The sequence below is a fragment of the Clavelina lepadiformis genome, chromosome 4, assembly GCF_947623445.1.
Source record: "Clavelina lepadiformis chromosome 4, kaClaLepa1.1, whole genome shotgun sequence".
Classification (NCBI taxonomy): Eukaryota; Metazoa; Chordata; class Ascidiacea; order Aplousobranchia; family Clavelinidae; genus Clavelina; species Clavelina lepadiformis.
The window spans coordinates 18,262,448-18,272,345 of NC_135243.1; the positions used below are offsets into that span (position 1 = coordinate 18,262,448).

At 42.0% G+C, this 9,898-nt stretch overlaps 34 non-coding genes and 9 pseudogenes across 34 annotated transcripts; all 43 read right to left on the reverse strand.

Annotated features, from left to right (window-relative positions):
- Positions 1 to 51: 51 nt before the first annotated feature.
- Positions 52 to 170, reverse strand: LOC143457972 (5S ribosomal RNA). Its single transcript, XR_013117615.1, has one exon. It is a non-coding gene; the product is annotated as a 5S ribosomal RNA (ribosomal RNA).
- A 111-nt stretch (positions 171 to 281) lies between these two features.
- Positions 282 to 400, reverse strand: LOC143453929 (5S ribosomal RNA). Its single transcript, XR_013115576.1, has one exon. It is a non-coding gene; the product is annotated as a 5S ribosomal RNA (ribosomal RNA).
- A 111-nt stretch (positions 401 to 511) lies between these two features.
- Positions 512 to 630, reverse strand: LOC143456250 (5S ribosomal RNA; annotated as a pseudogene).
- Positions 631 to 741: 111 nt separating this feature from the next.
- LOC143455335 (5S ribosomal RNA) lies at positions 742 to 860 on the reverse strand. The gene has a single exon (XR_013116917.1). It is a non-coding gene; the product is annotated as a 5S ribosomal RNA (ribosomal RNA).
- Positions 861 to 969: 109 nt separating this feature from the next.
- Positions 970 to 1,088, reverse strand: LOC143457973 (5S ribosomal RNA). The gene has a single exon (XR_013117616.1). It is a non-coding gene; the product is annotated as a 5S ribosomal RNA (ribosomal RNA).
- A 111-nt stretch (positions 1,089 to 1,199) lies between these two features.
- LOC143453992 (5S ribosomal RNA) lies at positions 1,200 to 1,318 on the reverse strand. The gene has a single exon (XR_013115638.1). It is a non-coding gene; the product is annotated as a 5S ribosomal RNA (ribosomal RNA).
- A 111-nt stretch (positions 1,319 to 1,429) lies between these two features.
- Positions 1,430 to 1,548, reverse strand: LOC143455878 (5S ribosomal RNA; annotated as a pseudogene).
- Positions 1,549 to 1,658: 110 nt separating this feature from the next.
- LOC143454175 (5S ribosomal RNA) lies at positions 1,659 to 1,776 on the reverse strand. Its single transcript, XR_013115811.1, has one exon. It is a non-coding gene; the product is annotated as a 5S ribosomal RNA (ribosomal RNA).
- A 109-nt stretch (positions 1,777 to 1,885) lies between these two features.
- Positions 1,886 to 2,004, reverse strand: LOC143456994 (5S ribosomal RNA). Its single transcript, XR_013117106.1, has one exon. It is a non-coding gene; the product is annotated as a 5S ribosomal RNA (ribosomal RNA).
- A 111-nt stretch (positions 2,005 to 2,115) lies between these two features.
- Positions 2,116 to 2,234, reverse strand: LOC143455347 (5S ribosomal RNA). Its single transcript, XR_013116928.1, has one exon. It is a non-coding gene; the product is annotated as a 5S ribosomal RNA (ribosomal RNA).
- Positions 2,235 to 2,345: 111 nt separating this feature from the next.
- LOC143456841 (5S ribosomal RNA) lies at positions 2,346 to 2,464 on the reverse strand (annotated as a pseudogene).
- Positions 2,465 to 2,574: 110 nt separating this feature from the next.
- LOC143455853 (5S ribosomal RNA) lies at positions 2,575 to 2,692 on the reverse strand (annotated as a pseudogene).
- Positions 2,693 to 2,804: 112 nt separating this feature from the next.
- LOC143455337 (5S ribosomal RNA) lies at positions 2,805 to 2,923 on the reverse strand. The gene has a single exon (XR_013116919.1). It is a non-coding gene; the product is annotated as a 5S ribosomal RNA (ribosomal RNA).
- Positions 2,924 to 3,033: 110 nt separating this feature from the next.
- On the reverse strand, positions 3,034 to 3,152 carry LOC143453764 (5S ribosomal RNA). Its single transcript, XR_013115418.1, has one exon. It is a non-coding gene; the product is annotated as a 5S ribosomal RNA (ribosomal RNA).
- Positions 3,153 to 3,263: 111 nt separating this feature from the next.
- On the reverse strand, positions 3,264 to 3,382 carry LOC143454495 (5S ribosomal RNA). Its single transcript, XR_013116114.1, has one exon. It is a non-coding gene; the product is annotated as a 5S ribosomal RNA (ribosomal RNA).
- A 111-nt stretch (positions 3,383 to 3,493) lies between these two features.
- LOC143455359 (5S ribosomal RNA) lies at positions 3,494 to 3,612 on the reverse strand. Its single transcript, XR_013116939.1, has one exon. It is a non-coding gene; the product is annotated as a 5S ribosomal RNA (ribosomal RNA).
- A 110-nt stretch (positions 3,613 to 3,722) lies between these two features.
- LOC143454339 (5S ribosomal RNA) lies at positions 3,723 to 3,841 on the reverse strand. Its single transcript, XR_013115968.1, has one exon. It is a non-coding gene; the product is annotated as a 5S ribosomal RNA (ribosomal RNA).
- Positions 3,842 to 3,951: 110 nt separating this feature from the next.
- LOC143457975 (5S ribosomal RNA) lies at positions 3,952 to 4,070 on the reverse strand. The gene has a single exon (XR_013117617.1). It is a non-coding gene; the product is annotated as a 5S ribosomal RNA (ribosomal RNA).
- Positions 4,071 to 4,181: 111 nt separating this feature from the next.
- LOC143454003 (5S ribosomal RNA) lies at positions 4,182 to 4,300 on the reverse strand. Its single transcript, XR_013115649.1, has one exon. It is a non-coding gene; the product is annotated as a 5S ribosomal RNA (ribosomal RNA).
- Positions 4,301 to 4,411: 111 nt separating this feature from the next.
- On the reverse strand, positions 4,412 to 4,530 carry LOC143455879 (5S ribosomal RNA; annotated as a pseudogene).
- A 110-nt stretch (positions 4,531 to 4,640) lies between these two features.
- LOC143454176 (5S ribosomal RNA) lies at positions 4,641 to 4,758 on the reverse strand. The gene has a single exon (XR_013115812.1). It is a non-coding gene; the product is annotated as a 5S ribosomal RNA (ribosomal RNA).
- A 109-nt stretch (positions 4,759 to 4,867) lies between these two features.
- Positions 4,868 to 4,986, reverse strand: LOC143453712 (5S ribosomal RNA). The gene has a single exon (XR_013115368.1). It is a non-coding gene; the product is annotated as a 5S ribosomal RNA (ribosomal RNA).
- A 111-nt stretch (positions 4,987 to 5,097) lies between these two features.
- On the reverse strand, positions 5,098 to 5,216 carry LOC143455370 (5S ribosomal RNA). Its single transcript, XR_013116948.1, has one exon. It is a non-coding gene; the product is annotated as a 5S ribosomal RNA (ribosomal RNA).
- Positions 5,217 to 5,326: 110 nt separating this feature from the next.
- Positions 5,327 to 5,445, reverse strand: LOC143457977 (5S ribosomal RNA). The gene has a single exon (XR_013117619.1). It is a non-coding gene; the product is annotated as a 5S ribosomal RNA (ribosomal RNA).
- A 111-nt stretch (positions 5,446 to 5,556) lies between these two features.
- On the reverse strand, positions 5,557 to 5,675 carry LOC143454015 (5S ribosomal RNA). The gene has a single exon (XR_013115660.1). It is a non-coding gene; the product is annotated as a 5S ribosomal RNA (ribosomal RNA).
- Positions 5,676 to 5,786: 111 nt separating this feature from the next.
- LOC143455880 (5S ribosomal RNA) lies at positions 5,787 to 5,905 on the reverse strand (annotated as a pseudogene).
- A 110-nt stretch (positions 5,906 to 6,015) lies between these two features.
- LOC143454177 (5S ribosomal RNA) lies at positions 6,016 to 6,133 on the reverse strand. Its single transcript, XR_013115813.1, has one exon. It is a non-coding gene; the product is annotated as a 5S ribosomal RNA (ribosomal RNA).
- Positions 6,134 to 6,243: 110 nt separating this feature from the next.
- Positions 6,244 to 6,362, reverse strand: LOC143454886 (5S ribosomal RNA). Its single transcript, XR_013116490.1, has one exon. It is a non-coding gene; the product is annotated as a 5S ribosomal RNA (ribosomal RNA).
- A 111-nt stretch (positions 6,363 to 6,473) lies between these two features.
- Positions 6,474 to 6,592, reverse strand: LOC143455382 (5S ribosomal RNA). Its single transcript, XR_013116950.1, has one exon. It is a non-coding gene; the product is annotated as a 5S ribosomal RNA (ribosomal RNA).
- Positions 6,593 to 6,701: 109 nt separating this feature from the next.
- On the reverse strand, positions 6,702 to 6,820 carry LOC143455393 (5S ribosomal RNA). The gene has a single exon (XR_013116951.1). It is a non-coding gene; the product is annotated as a 5S ribosomal RNA (ribosomal RNA).
- A 111-nt stretch (positions 6,821 to 6,931) lies between these two features.
- LOC143456847 (5S ribosomal RNA) lies at positions 6,932 to 7,040 on the reverse strand (annotated as a pseudogene).
- Positions 7,041 to 7,150: 110 nt separating this feature from the next.
- LOC143453765 (5S ribosomal RNA) lies at positions 7,151 to 7,269 on the reverse strand. Its single transcript, XR_013115419.1, has one exon. It is a non-coding gene; the product is annotated as a 5S ribosomal RNA (ribosomal RNA).
- A 111-nt stretch (positions 7,270 to 7,380) lies between these two features.
- Positions 7,381 to 7,499, reverse strand: LOC143453930 (5S ribosomal RNA). Its single transcript, XR_013115577.1, has one exon. It is a non-coding gene; the product is annotated as a 5S ribosomal RNA (ribosomal RNA).
- A 111-nt stretch (positions 7,500 to 7,610) lies between these two features.
- On the reverse strand, positions 7,611 to 7,729 carry LOC143454026 (5S ribosomal RNA). The gene has a single exon (XR_013115671.1). It is a non-coding gene; the product is annotated as a 5S ribosomal RNA (ribosomal RNA).
- A 111-nt stretch (positions 7,730 to 7,840) lies between these two features.
- Positions 7,841 to 7,959, reverse strand: LOC143455881 (5S ribosomal RNA; annotated as a pseudogene).
- A 110-nt stretch (positions 7,960 to 8,069) lies between these two features.
- LOC143454178 (5S ribosomal RNA) lies at positions 8,070 to 8,187 on the reverse strand. The gene has a single exon (XR_013115814.1). It is a non-coding gene; the product is annotated as a 5S ribosomal RNA (ribosomal RNA).
- A 109-nt stretch (positions 8,188 to 8,296) lies between these two features.
- Positions 8,297 to 8,415, reverse strand: LOC143453713 (5S ribosomal RNA). The gene has a single exon (XR_013115369.1). It is a non-coding gene; the product is annotated as a 5S ribosomal RNA (ribosomal RNA).
- A 111-nt stretch (positions 8,416 to 8,526) lies between these two features.
- On the reverse strand, positions 8,527 to 8,645 carry LOC143455404 (5S ribosomal RNA). The gene has a single exon (XR_013116952.1). It is a non-coding gene; the product is annotated as a 5S ribosomal RNA (ribosomal RNA).
- Positions 8,646 to 8,755: 110 nt separating this feature from the next.
- On the reverse strand, positions 8,756 to 8,874 carry LOC143457978 (5S ribosomal RNA). The gene has a single exon (XR_013117620.1). It is a non-coding gene; the product is annotated as a 5S ribosomal RNA (ribosomal RNA).
- A 111-nt stretch (positions 8,875 to 8,985) lies between these two features.
- LOC143454038 (5S ribosomal RNA) lies at positions 8,986 to 9,104 on the reverse strand. Its single transcript, XR_013115682.1, has one exon. It is a non-coding gene; the product is annotated as a 5S ribosomal RNA (ribosomal RNA).
- Positions 9,105 to 9,215: 111 nt separating this feature from the next.
- Positions 9,216 to 9,334, reverse strand: LOC143455882 (5S ribosomal RNA; annotated as a pseudogene).
- Positions 9,335 to 9,444: 110 nt separating this feature from the next.
- LOC143454179 (5S ribosomal RNA) lies at positions 9,445 to 9,562 on the reverse strand. Its single transcript, XR_013115815.1, has one exon. It is a non-coding gene; the product is annotated as a 5S ribosomal RNA (ribosomal RNA).
- A 109-nt stretch (positions 9,563 to 9,671) lies between these two features.
- LOC143454887 (5S ribosomal RNA) lies at positions 9,672 to 9,790 on the reverse strand. The gene has a single exon (XR_013116491.1). It is a non-coding gene; the product is annotated as a 5S ribosomal RNA (ribosomal RNA).
- Positions 9,791 to 9,898: the final 108 nt, after the last annotated feature.

Here is a 9,898-nt window from a genome sequence, read left to right on the forward strand (position 1 = left end):
AAAGGCAAACAGTTGCTATAAATTTGATTGAAATATACAGCATGACTAAAATGCTTACAACACCCGGTATTCCCAGGCGGTCCCCCATCCAAGTACTAACCGGGCCCGAGGTTGCTTAACTTCCGAGATCGAACGAGATCGGGTCTACTCAACCTGGTATGGTCGTAGGCGATTTCAAAAGAAAGAAAATGGCTTTTTCAATTATAATTCGATTGCATTGGAAGTTTGACAAAAGCAAACAGTTGCTAGAAATTTGATTGAAATATACAGCATGACTAAAATGCTTACAACACCCGGTATTCCCAGGCGGTCACCCATCCAAGTACTAACCGGGCCCGAGGTTGCTTAACTTCCGAGATCGAACGAGATCGGGTCTACTCAACCTGGTATGGTAGTAGGCGATTTCAAAAGAAAGACAATGGCTTTTTCAATTATAATTCGATTGCATAAGAAGTTTGACAACAGCAAACAGTTTCCAGAAATTTGATTGAAATATACAGCATGACTAAAATGCTTACAACACCCGGTATTCCCAGGCGGTCTCCCATCCAAGTACTAACCGGGCCCGAGGTTGCCTAACTTCCGAGATCGAACGAGATTGTGTCTACTCAACCTGGTATGGTCGTAGGCGATTTCAAAAGAAAGAAAATGGCTTTTTCAATTATAATTCGATTGCATAGGAAGTTTGACAAAGGCAAACAGTTGCTATAAATTTGATTGAAAAATACAGCATGACTAAAATGCTTACAACACCCGGTATTCCCAGGCGGTCACCCATCCAAGTACTAACCGGGCCCGAGGTTGCTTAACTTCCGAGATCGAACGAGATCGGGTCTACTCAACCTGGTATGGTCGTAGGCGATTTCAAAAGAAAGAAAATGGCCTTTTCAATTATAATTCGATTGCATAGGAAATTCAAAACTCAAACAGTTGCTATAAATTTGATTGAAATATACAGCATGACTAAAATGCTTACAACACCCGGTATTCCCAGGCGGTCCCCCATCCAAGTACTAACCGGGCCCGAGGTTGCTTAACTTCCGAGATCGAACGAGATCGGGTCTACTCAACCTGGTATGGTCGTAGGCGATTTCAAAAGAAAGAAAATGGCTTTTTCAATTATACTTCGATTGCATAGGAAGTTTGACAAAGGCAAACAGTTGCTATAAATTTGATTGAAATATACAGCATGACTAAAATGCTTACAACACCCGGTATTCCCAGGCGGTCACCCATCCAAGTACTAACCGGGCCCGAGGTTGCTTAACTTCCGAGATCGAACGAGATCGGGTCCACTCAACCTGGTATGGTCGTAGGCGATTTCAAAAGAAAGAAAATGGCCTTTTCAAATATAATTCGATTGCATAGGAAGTTTGACAAAGGCAAACAGTTGCTAGAAATTTGATTGAAATATACAGCATGACTAAAATGCTTACAACACCCGGTATTCCCAGGCGGTCACCCATCCAAGTACTAACCGGGCCAGAGATAGCTTAACTTCCGAGATCGAACGAGATCGGGTCTACTCAACCTGGAATGGTCGTAGGCGATTTCAAAAAAAAGAAAATGGCCTTTTCAATTATAATTCGATTGCATAGGAAATTCAAAAACGCAAACAGTTGCTATAAATTTGATTGAAATATAGTGCATGACTAAAATGCTTACAACACCCGGTATTCCCAGGCGGTCACCCATCCAAGTACTAACCGGGCCCTAGGTTGTTTACTTCCGAGATCGAACGAGATCGGGTCTACTCAACCTGGTATGGTCGTAAGCGATTTCAAAAGAAAGAAAATGGCTTTTTCAATTATAATTCGATTGCATAGGAAATTCAAAAAAGAAACAGTTGCTAGAAATTTGATTGAAATATTCAGCATGACTAAATTGCTTACAACACCCGGTATTCCCAGGCGGTCACCCATACAAGTACTAACCGGGCCCGAGGTTGCTTAACTTCCGAGATCGAACGAGATCGGGTCTATTCAACCTGGTATGGTCGTAGGCGATTTCAAAAGAAAGAAAATGGCCTTTTCAATTATAATTCGATTGCATAGGAAGTTTGACAAAGGCAAACAGTTGCTAGAAATTTGATTGAAATATACAGCATGACTAAAATGCTTACAACACCCGGTATTCCCAGGCGGTCACCCATCCAAGTACTAACCGGGCCCGAGGTTGCTTAACTTCCGAGATCGAACGAGATCGGGTCTACTCAACCTGGTATGGTCGTAGGCGATTTCAAAAGAAAGAAAATGGCCTTTTCAATTATAATTCGATTCCATAGGAAGTTTGACAATGGCAAACAGTTGCTAGAAATTTGATTGAAATATACAGCATGACTAAAATGCTTACAACACCCGGTATTCCCAGGCGGTCACCCATAAAAGTACTAACCGGGCCCGAGGTTGCCTAACTTCCGACATCGAACGAAATCGGGTCTACTTAACCTGGTATGGTCGTAGGCGAATTCAAAAGAAAGAAAATGGCCTTTTCAGTTATAATTCGATTGCATAAGAAATTCAAAAACACAAACAGTTGCTAGAAATTTGATTGAAATATACAGCATGACTAAAATCCTAACAACACCCGGTATTCCCAGGCGGTCACCCATACAAGTACTAACCGGGCCCGAGGTTGCTTAACTTCCGAGATCGAACGAGATCGGGTCTACTCAACCTGGTATGGTAGTAGGCGATTTCAAAAGAAAAAAAATGGCTTTTTCAATTATAATTCGATTGCATAGGAGGTTTGACAAAGGCAAACAGTTGCTATAAATTTGATTGAAATATACAGCATGACTAAAATGCTTACAACATCCGGTATTCCCAGGCGGTCACCCATCCAAGTACTAACCGGGCCCGAGGTTGCCTAACTTCCGAGATCGAACGAGATCGGGTCTACTCAACCTGGTATGGTCGTAGGCGAATTCAAAAGAAAGAAAATGGCCTTTTCAATTATAATTCGATTGCATAGGAAATTCAAAAGCGCAAACAGTTGCTAGAAATTTGATTGAAATATACAGCATGACTAAAATGCTTACAACACCCAGTATTCCCAGGCGGTCACCCATCCAAGTACTAACCGGGCCCGAGGTTGCTTAACTTCCGAGATCGAACGAGATCGGGTCTACTCAACCTGGTATGGTCGTAGGCGATTTCAAAAGAAAGAAAATGGCTTTTTCAATTATAATTCGATTGCATTGGAAGTTTGACAACGGCAAACAGTTGCTAGAAATTTGATTGAAAAATACAGCATGACTAAAATGCTTACAACACCCGGTATTCCCAGGCGGTCACCCATCCAAGTACTAACCGGGCCCGAGGTTGCTTAACTTCCGAGATCGAACGAGATCGGGTCTACTCAACCTGGTATTGTAGTAGGCGATTTCAAAAGAAAGACAATGGCTTTTTCAATTATAATTCGATTGCATAGGAAGTTTGACAACAGCAAACAGTTGCCAGAAATTTGATTGAAATATACAGCATGACTAAAATGCTTACAACACCCGGTATTCCCAGGCGGTCACCCATCCAAGTACTAACCGGGCCCGAGGTTGCTTAACTTCCGAGATCGAACGAGATCGGGTCTACTCAACCTGGTATGGTCGTAGGCGAATTCAAAAGAAAGAAAATGGCTTTTTCAATTATAATTCGATTGCATAGGAAATTCAAAAGCGCAAACAGTTGCTAGAAATTTGATTGAAATATACAGCATGACTAAAATGCTTACAACACCCGGTATTCCCAGGCGGTCACCCATCCAAGTACTAACCGGGCCCGAGGTTGCCTAACTTCCGAGATCGAACGAGATCGGGTCTACTCAACCTGGTATGGTCGTAGGCGAATTCAATAGAAAGAAAATGGCCTTTTCAATTATAATTCGATTGCATAGGAAATTCAAAAGAGCAAACAGTTGCTAGAAATTTGATTGAAATATACAGCATGACTAAAATGCTTACAACACCCGGTATTCCCAGGCGGTCCCCCATCCAAGTACTAACCGGGCCCGAGGTTGCTTAACTTCCGAGATCGAACGAGATCGGGTCTACTCAACCTGGTATGGTCGTAGGCGATTTCAAAAGAAAGAAAATGGCTTTTTCAATTATAATTCGATTGCATAGGAAGTTTGACAAAGGCAAACAGTTGCTATAAATTTGATTGAAATATACAGCATGACTAAAATGCTTACAACACCCGGTATTCCCAGGCGGTCACCCATCCAAGTACTAACCGGGCCCGAGGTTGCTTAACTTCCGAGATCGAACGAGATCGGGTCCACTCAACCTGGTATGGTCGTAGGCGATTTCAAAAGAAAGAAAATGGCCTTTTCAAATATAATTCGATTGCATAGGAAGTTTGACAAAGGCAAACAGTTGCTAGAAATTTGATTGAAATATACAGCATGACTAAAATGCTTACAACACCCGGTATTCCCAGGCGGTCACCCATCCAAGTACTAACCGGGCCAGAGATAGCTTAACTTCCGAGATCGAACGAGATCGGGTCTACTCAACCTGGAATGGTCGTAGGCGATTTCAAAAAAAAGAAAATGGCCTTTTCAATTATAATTCGATTGCATAGGAAATTCAAAAACGCAAACAGTTGCTATAAATTTGATTGAAATATAGTGCATGACTAAAATGCTTACAACACCCGGTATTCCCAGGCGGTCACCCATCCAAGTACTAACCGGGCCCTAGGTTGTTTACTTCCGAGATCGAACGAGATCGGGTCTACTCAACCTGGTATGGTCGTAAGCGATTTCAAAAGAAAGAAAATGGCTTTTTCAATTATAATTCGATTGCATAGGAAATTCAAAAAAGAAACAGTTGCTAGAAATTTGATTGAAATATTCAGCATGACTAAAATGCTTACAACACCCGGTATTCCCAGGCGGTCACCCATACAAGTACTAACCGGGCCCGAGGTTGCTTAACTTCCGAGATCGAACGAGATCGGGTCTACTCAACCTGGTATGGTCGTAGGCGATTTCAAAAGAAAGAAAATGGCCTTTTCAATTATAATTCGATTGCATAGGAAGTTTGACAAAGGCAAACAGTTGCTAGAAATTTGATTGAAATATACAGCATGACTAAAATGCTTACAACACCCGGTATTCCCAGGCGGTCACCCATCCAAGTACTAACCGGGCCCGAGGTTGCTTAACTTCCGAGATCGAACGAGATCGGGTCTACTCAACCTGGTATGGTCGTAGGCGATTTCAATAGAAAGAAAATGGCCTTTTCAATTATAATTCGATTGCATAGGAAATTCAAAAGAGCAAACAGTTGCTAGAAATTTGATTGAAATATACAGCATGACTAAAATGCTTACAACACCCGGTATTCCCAGGCGGTCCCCCATCCAAGTACTAACCGGGCCCGAGGTTGCTTAACTTCCGAGATCGAACGAGATCGGGTCTACTCAACCTGGTATGGTCGTAGGCGATTTCAAAAGAAAGAAAATGGCTTTTTCAATTATAATTCGATTGCATTGGAAGTTTGACAAAGGCAAACAGTTGCTATAAATTTGATTGAAATATACAGCATGACTAAAATGCTTACAACACCCGGTATTCCCAGGCGGTCACCCATCCAAGTACTAACCGGGCCCGAGGTTGCTTAACTTCCGAGATCGAACGAGATCGGGTCCACTCAACCTGGTATGGTCGTAGGCGATTTCAAAAGAAAGAAAATGGCCTTTTCAAATATAATTCGATTGCATAGGAAGTTTGACAAAGGCAAACAGTTGCTAGAAATTTGATTGAAATATACAGCATGACTAAAATGCTTACAACACCCGGTATTCCCAGGCGGTCACCCATCCAAGTACTAACCGGGCCAGAGATAGCTTAACTTCCGAGATCGAACGAGATCGGGTCTACTCAACCTGGAATGGTCGTAGGCGATTTCAAAAAAAAGAAAATGGCCTTTTCAATTATAATTCGATTGCATAGGAAATTCAAAAACGCAAACAGTTGCTATAAATTTGATTGAAATATAGTGCATGACTAAAATGCTTACAACACCCGGTATTCCCAGGCGGTCACCCATCCAAGTACTAACCGGGCCCTAGGTTGTTTACTTCCGAGATCGAACGAGATCGGGTCTACTCAACCTGGTATGGTCGTAAGCGATTTCAAAAGAAAGAAAATGGCTTTTTCAATTATAATTCGATTGCATAGGAAATTCAAAAACGCAAACAGTTGCTATAAATTTCATTGAAATATTCAGCATGACTAAAATGCTTCCAACACCCGGTATTCCCAGGCGGTCACCCATACAAGTACTAACCGGGCCCGAGGTTGCTTAACTTCCGAGATCGAACGAGATCGGGTCTACTCAACCTGGTATGGTCGTAGGCGATTTCAAAAGAAAGAAAATGGCCTTTTCAATTATAATTCGATTGCATAGGAAGTTTGACAAAGGCAAACAGTTGCTAGAAATTTGATTGAAATATACAGCATGACTAAAATGCTTACAACACCCGGTATTCCCAGGCGGTCACCCATCCAAGTACTAACCGGGCCCGAGGTTGCTTAACTTCCGAGATCGAACGAGATCGGGTCTACTCAACCTGGTATGGTCGTAGGCGATTTCAAAAGAAAGAAAATGGCCTTTTCAATTATAATTCGATTGCATAGGAAATTCAAAACTCAAACAGTTGCTATAAATTTGATTGAAATATACAGCATGACTAAAATGCTTACAACACCCGGTATTCCCAGGCGGTCACCCATCCAAGTACTAACCGGGCCCGAGGTTGCTTAACTTCCGAGATCGAACGAGATCGGGTCTACTCAACCTGGTATGGTCGTAGGCGATTTCAAAAGAAAGAAAATGGCTTTTTCAATTATAATTCGATTGCATTGGAAGTTTGACAAAAGCAAACAGTTTCCAGAAATTTGATTGAAATATACAGCATGACTAAAATGCTTACAACACCCGGTATTCCCAGGCGGTCACCCATCCAAGTACTAACCGGGCCCGAGGTTGCCTAACTTCCGAGATCGGGTCTACTCAACCTGGTATGGTCGTAGGCGAATTCAAAAGAAAGAAAATGGCCTTTTCAATTATAATTCGATTGCATAGGAAATTCAAAAGCGCAAACAGTTGCTAGAAATTTGATTGAAATATACAGCATGACTAAAATGCTTACAACACCCAGTATTCCCAGGCGGTCACCCATCCAAGTACTAACCGGGCCCGAGGTTGCTTAACTTCCGAGATCGAACGAGATCGGGTCTACTCAACCTGGTATGGTCGTAGGCGATTTCAAAAGAAAGAAAATGGCTTTTTCAATTATAATTCGATTGCATTGGAAGTTTGACAAAGGCAAACAGTTGCTAGAAATTTGATTGAAAAATACAGCATGACTAAAATGCTTACAACACCCGGTATTCCCAGGCGGTCACCCATCCAAGTACTAACCGGGCCCGAGGTTGCTTAACTTCCGAGATCGAACGAGATCGGGTCTACTCAACCTGGTATGGTAGTAGGCGATTTCAAAAGAAAGACAATGGCTTTTTCAATTATAATTCGATTGCATAGGAAGTTTGACAACAGCAAACAGTTGCCAGAAATTTGATTGAAATATACAGCATGACTAAAATGCTTACAACACCCGGTATTCCCAGGCGGTCACCCATCCAAGTACTAACCGGGCCCGAGGTTGCTTAACTTCCGAGATCGAACGAGATCGGGTCCACTCAACCTGGTATGGTCGTAGGCGATTTCAAAAGAAAGAAAATGGCCTTTTCAAATATAATTCGATTGCATAGGAAGTTTGACAAAGGCAAACAGTTGCTAGAAATTTGATTGAAATATACAGCATGACTAAAATGCTTACAACACCCGGTATTCCCAGGCGGTCACCCATCCAAGTACTAACCGGGCCAGAGATAGCTTAACTTCCGAGATCGAACGAGATCGGGTCTACTCAACCTGGAATGGTCGTAGGCGATTTCAAAAAAAAGAAAATGGCCTTTTCAATTATAATTCGATTGCATAGGAAATTCAAAAACGCAAACAGTTGCTATAAATTTGATTGAAATATAGTGCATGACTAAAATGCTTACAACACCCGGTATTCCCAGGCGGTCACCCATCCAAGTACTAACCGGGCCCTAGGTTGTTTACTTCCGAGATCGAACGAGATCGGGTCTACTCAACCTGGTATGGTCGTAAGCGATTTCAAAAGAAAGAAAATGGCTTTTTCAATTATAATTCGATTGCATAGGAAATTCAAAAAAGAAACAGTTGCTAGAAATTTGATTGAAATATTCAGCATGACTAAAATGCTTACAACACCCGGTATTCCCAGGCGGTCACCCATACAAGTACTAACCGGGCCCGAGGTTGCTTAACTTCCGAGATCGAACGAGATCGGGTCTACTCAACCTGGTATGGTCGTAGGCGATTTCAAAAGAAAGAAAATGGCCTTTTCAATTATAATTCGATTGCATAGGAAGTTTGACAAAGGCAAACAGTTGCTAGAAATTTGATTGAAATATACAGCATGACTAAAATGCTTACAACACCCGGTATTCCCAGGCGGTCACCCATCCAAGTACTAACCGGGCCCGAGGTTGCTTAACTTCCGAGATCGAACGAGATCGGGTCTACTCAACCTGGTATGGTCGTAGGCGATTTCAATAGAAAGAAAATGGCCTTTTCAATTATAATTCGATTGCATAGGAAATTCAAAAGAGCAAACAGTTGCTAGAAATTTGATTGAAATATACAGCATGACTAAAATGCTTACAACACCCGGTATTCCCAGGCGGTCCCCCATCCAAGTACTAACCGGGCCCGAGGTTGCTTAACTTCCGAGATCGAACGAGATCGGGTCTACTCAACCTGGTATGGTCGTAGGCGATTTCAAAAGAAAGAAAATGGCTTTTTCAATTATAATTCGATTGCATTGGAAGTTTGACAAAGGCAAACAGTTGCTATAAATTTGATTGAAATATACAGCATGACTAAAATGCTTACAACACCCGGTATTCCCAGGCGGTCACCCATCCAAGTACTAACCGGGCCCGAGGTTGCTTAACTTCCGAGATCGAACGAGATCGGGTCCACTCAACCTGGTATGGTCGTAGGCGATTTCAAAAGAAAGAAAATGGCCTTTTCAAATATAATTCGATTGCATAGGAAGTTTGACAAAGGCAAACAGTTGCTAGAAATTTGATTGAAATATACAGCATGACTAAAATGCTTACAACACCCGGTATTCCCAGGCGGTCACCCATCCAAGTACTAACCGGGCCAGAGATAGCTTAACTTCCGAGATCGAACGAGATCGGGTCTACTCAACCTGGAATGGTCGTAGGCGATTTCAAAAAAAAGAAAATGGCCTTTTCAATTATAATTCGATTGCATAGGAAATTCAAAAACGCAAACAGTTGCTATAAATTTGATTGAAATATAGTGCATGACTAAAATGCTTACAACACCCGGTATTCCCAGGCGGTCACCCATCCAAGTACTAACCGGGCCCTAGGTTGTTTACTTCCGAGATCGAACGAGATCGGGTCTACTCAACCTGGTATGGTCGTAAGCGATTTCAAAAGAAAGAAAATGGCTTTTTCAATTATAATTCGATTGCATAGGAAATTCAAAAAAGAAACAGTTGCTAGAAATTTGATTGAAATATTCAGCATGACTAAAATGCTTCCAACACCCGGTATTCCCAGGCGGTCACCCATACAAGTACTAACCGGGCCCGAGGTTGCTTAACTTCCGAGATCGAACGAGATCGGGTCTACTCAACCTGGTATGGTCGTAGGCGATTTCAAAAGAAAGAAAATGGCCTTTTCAATTATAATTCGATTGCATAGGAAGTTTGACAAAGGCAAACAGTTGCTAGAAATTTGATTGAAATATACAGCATGACTA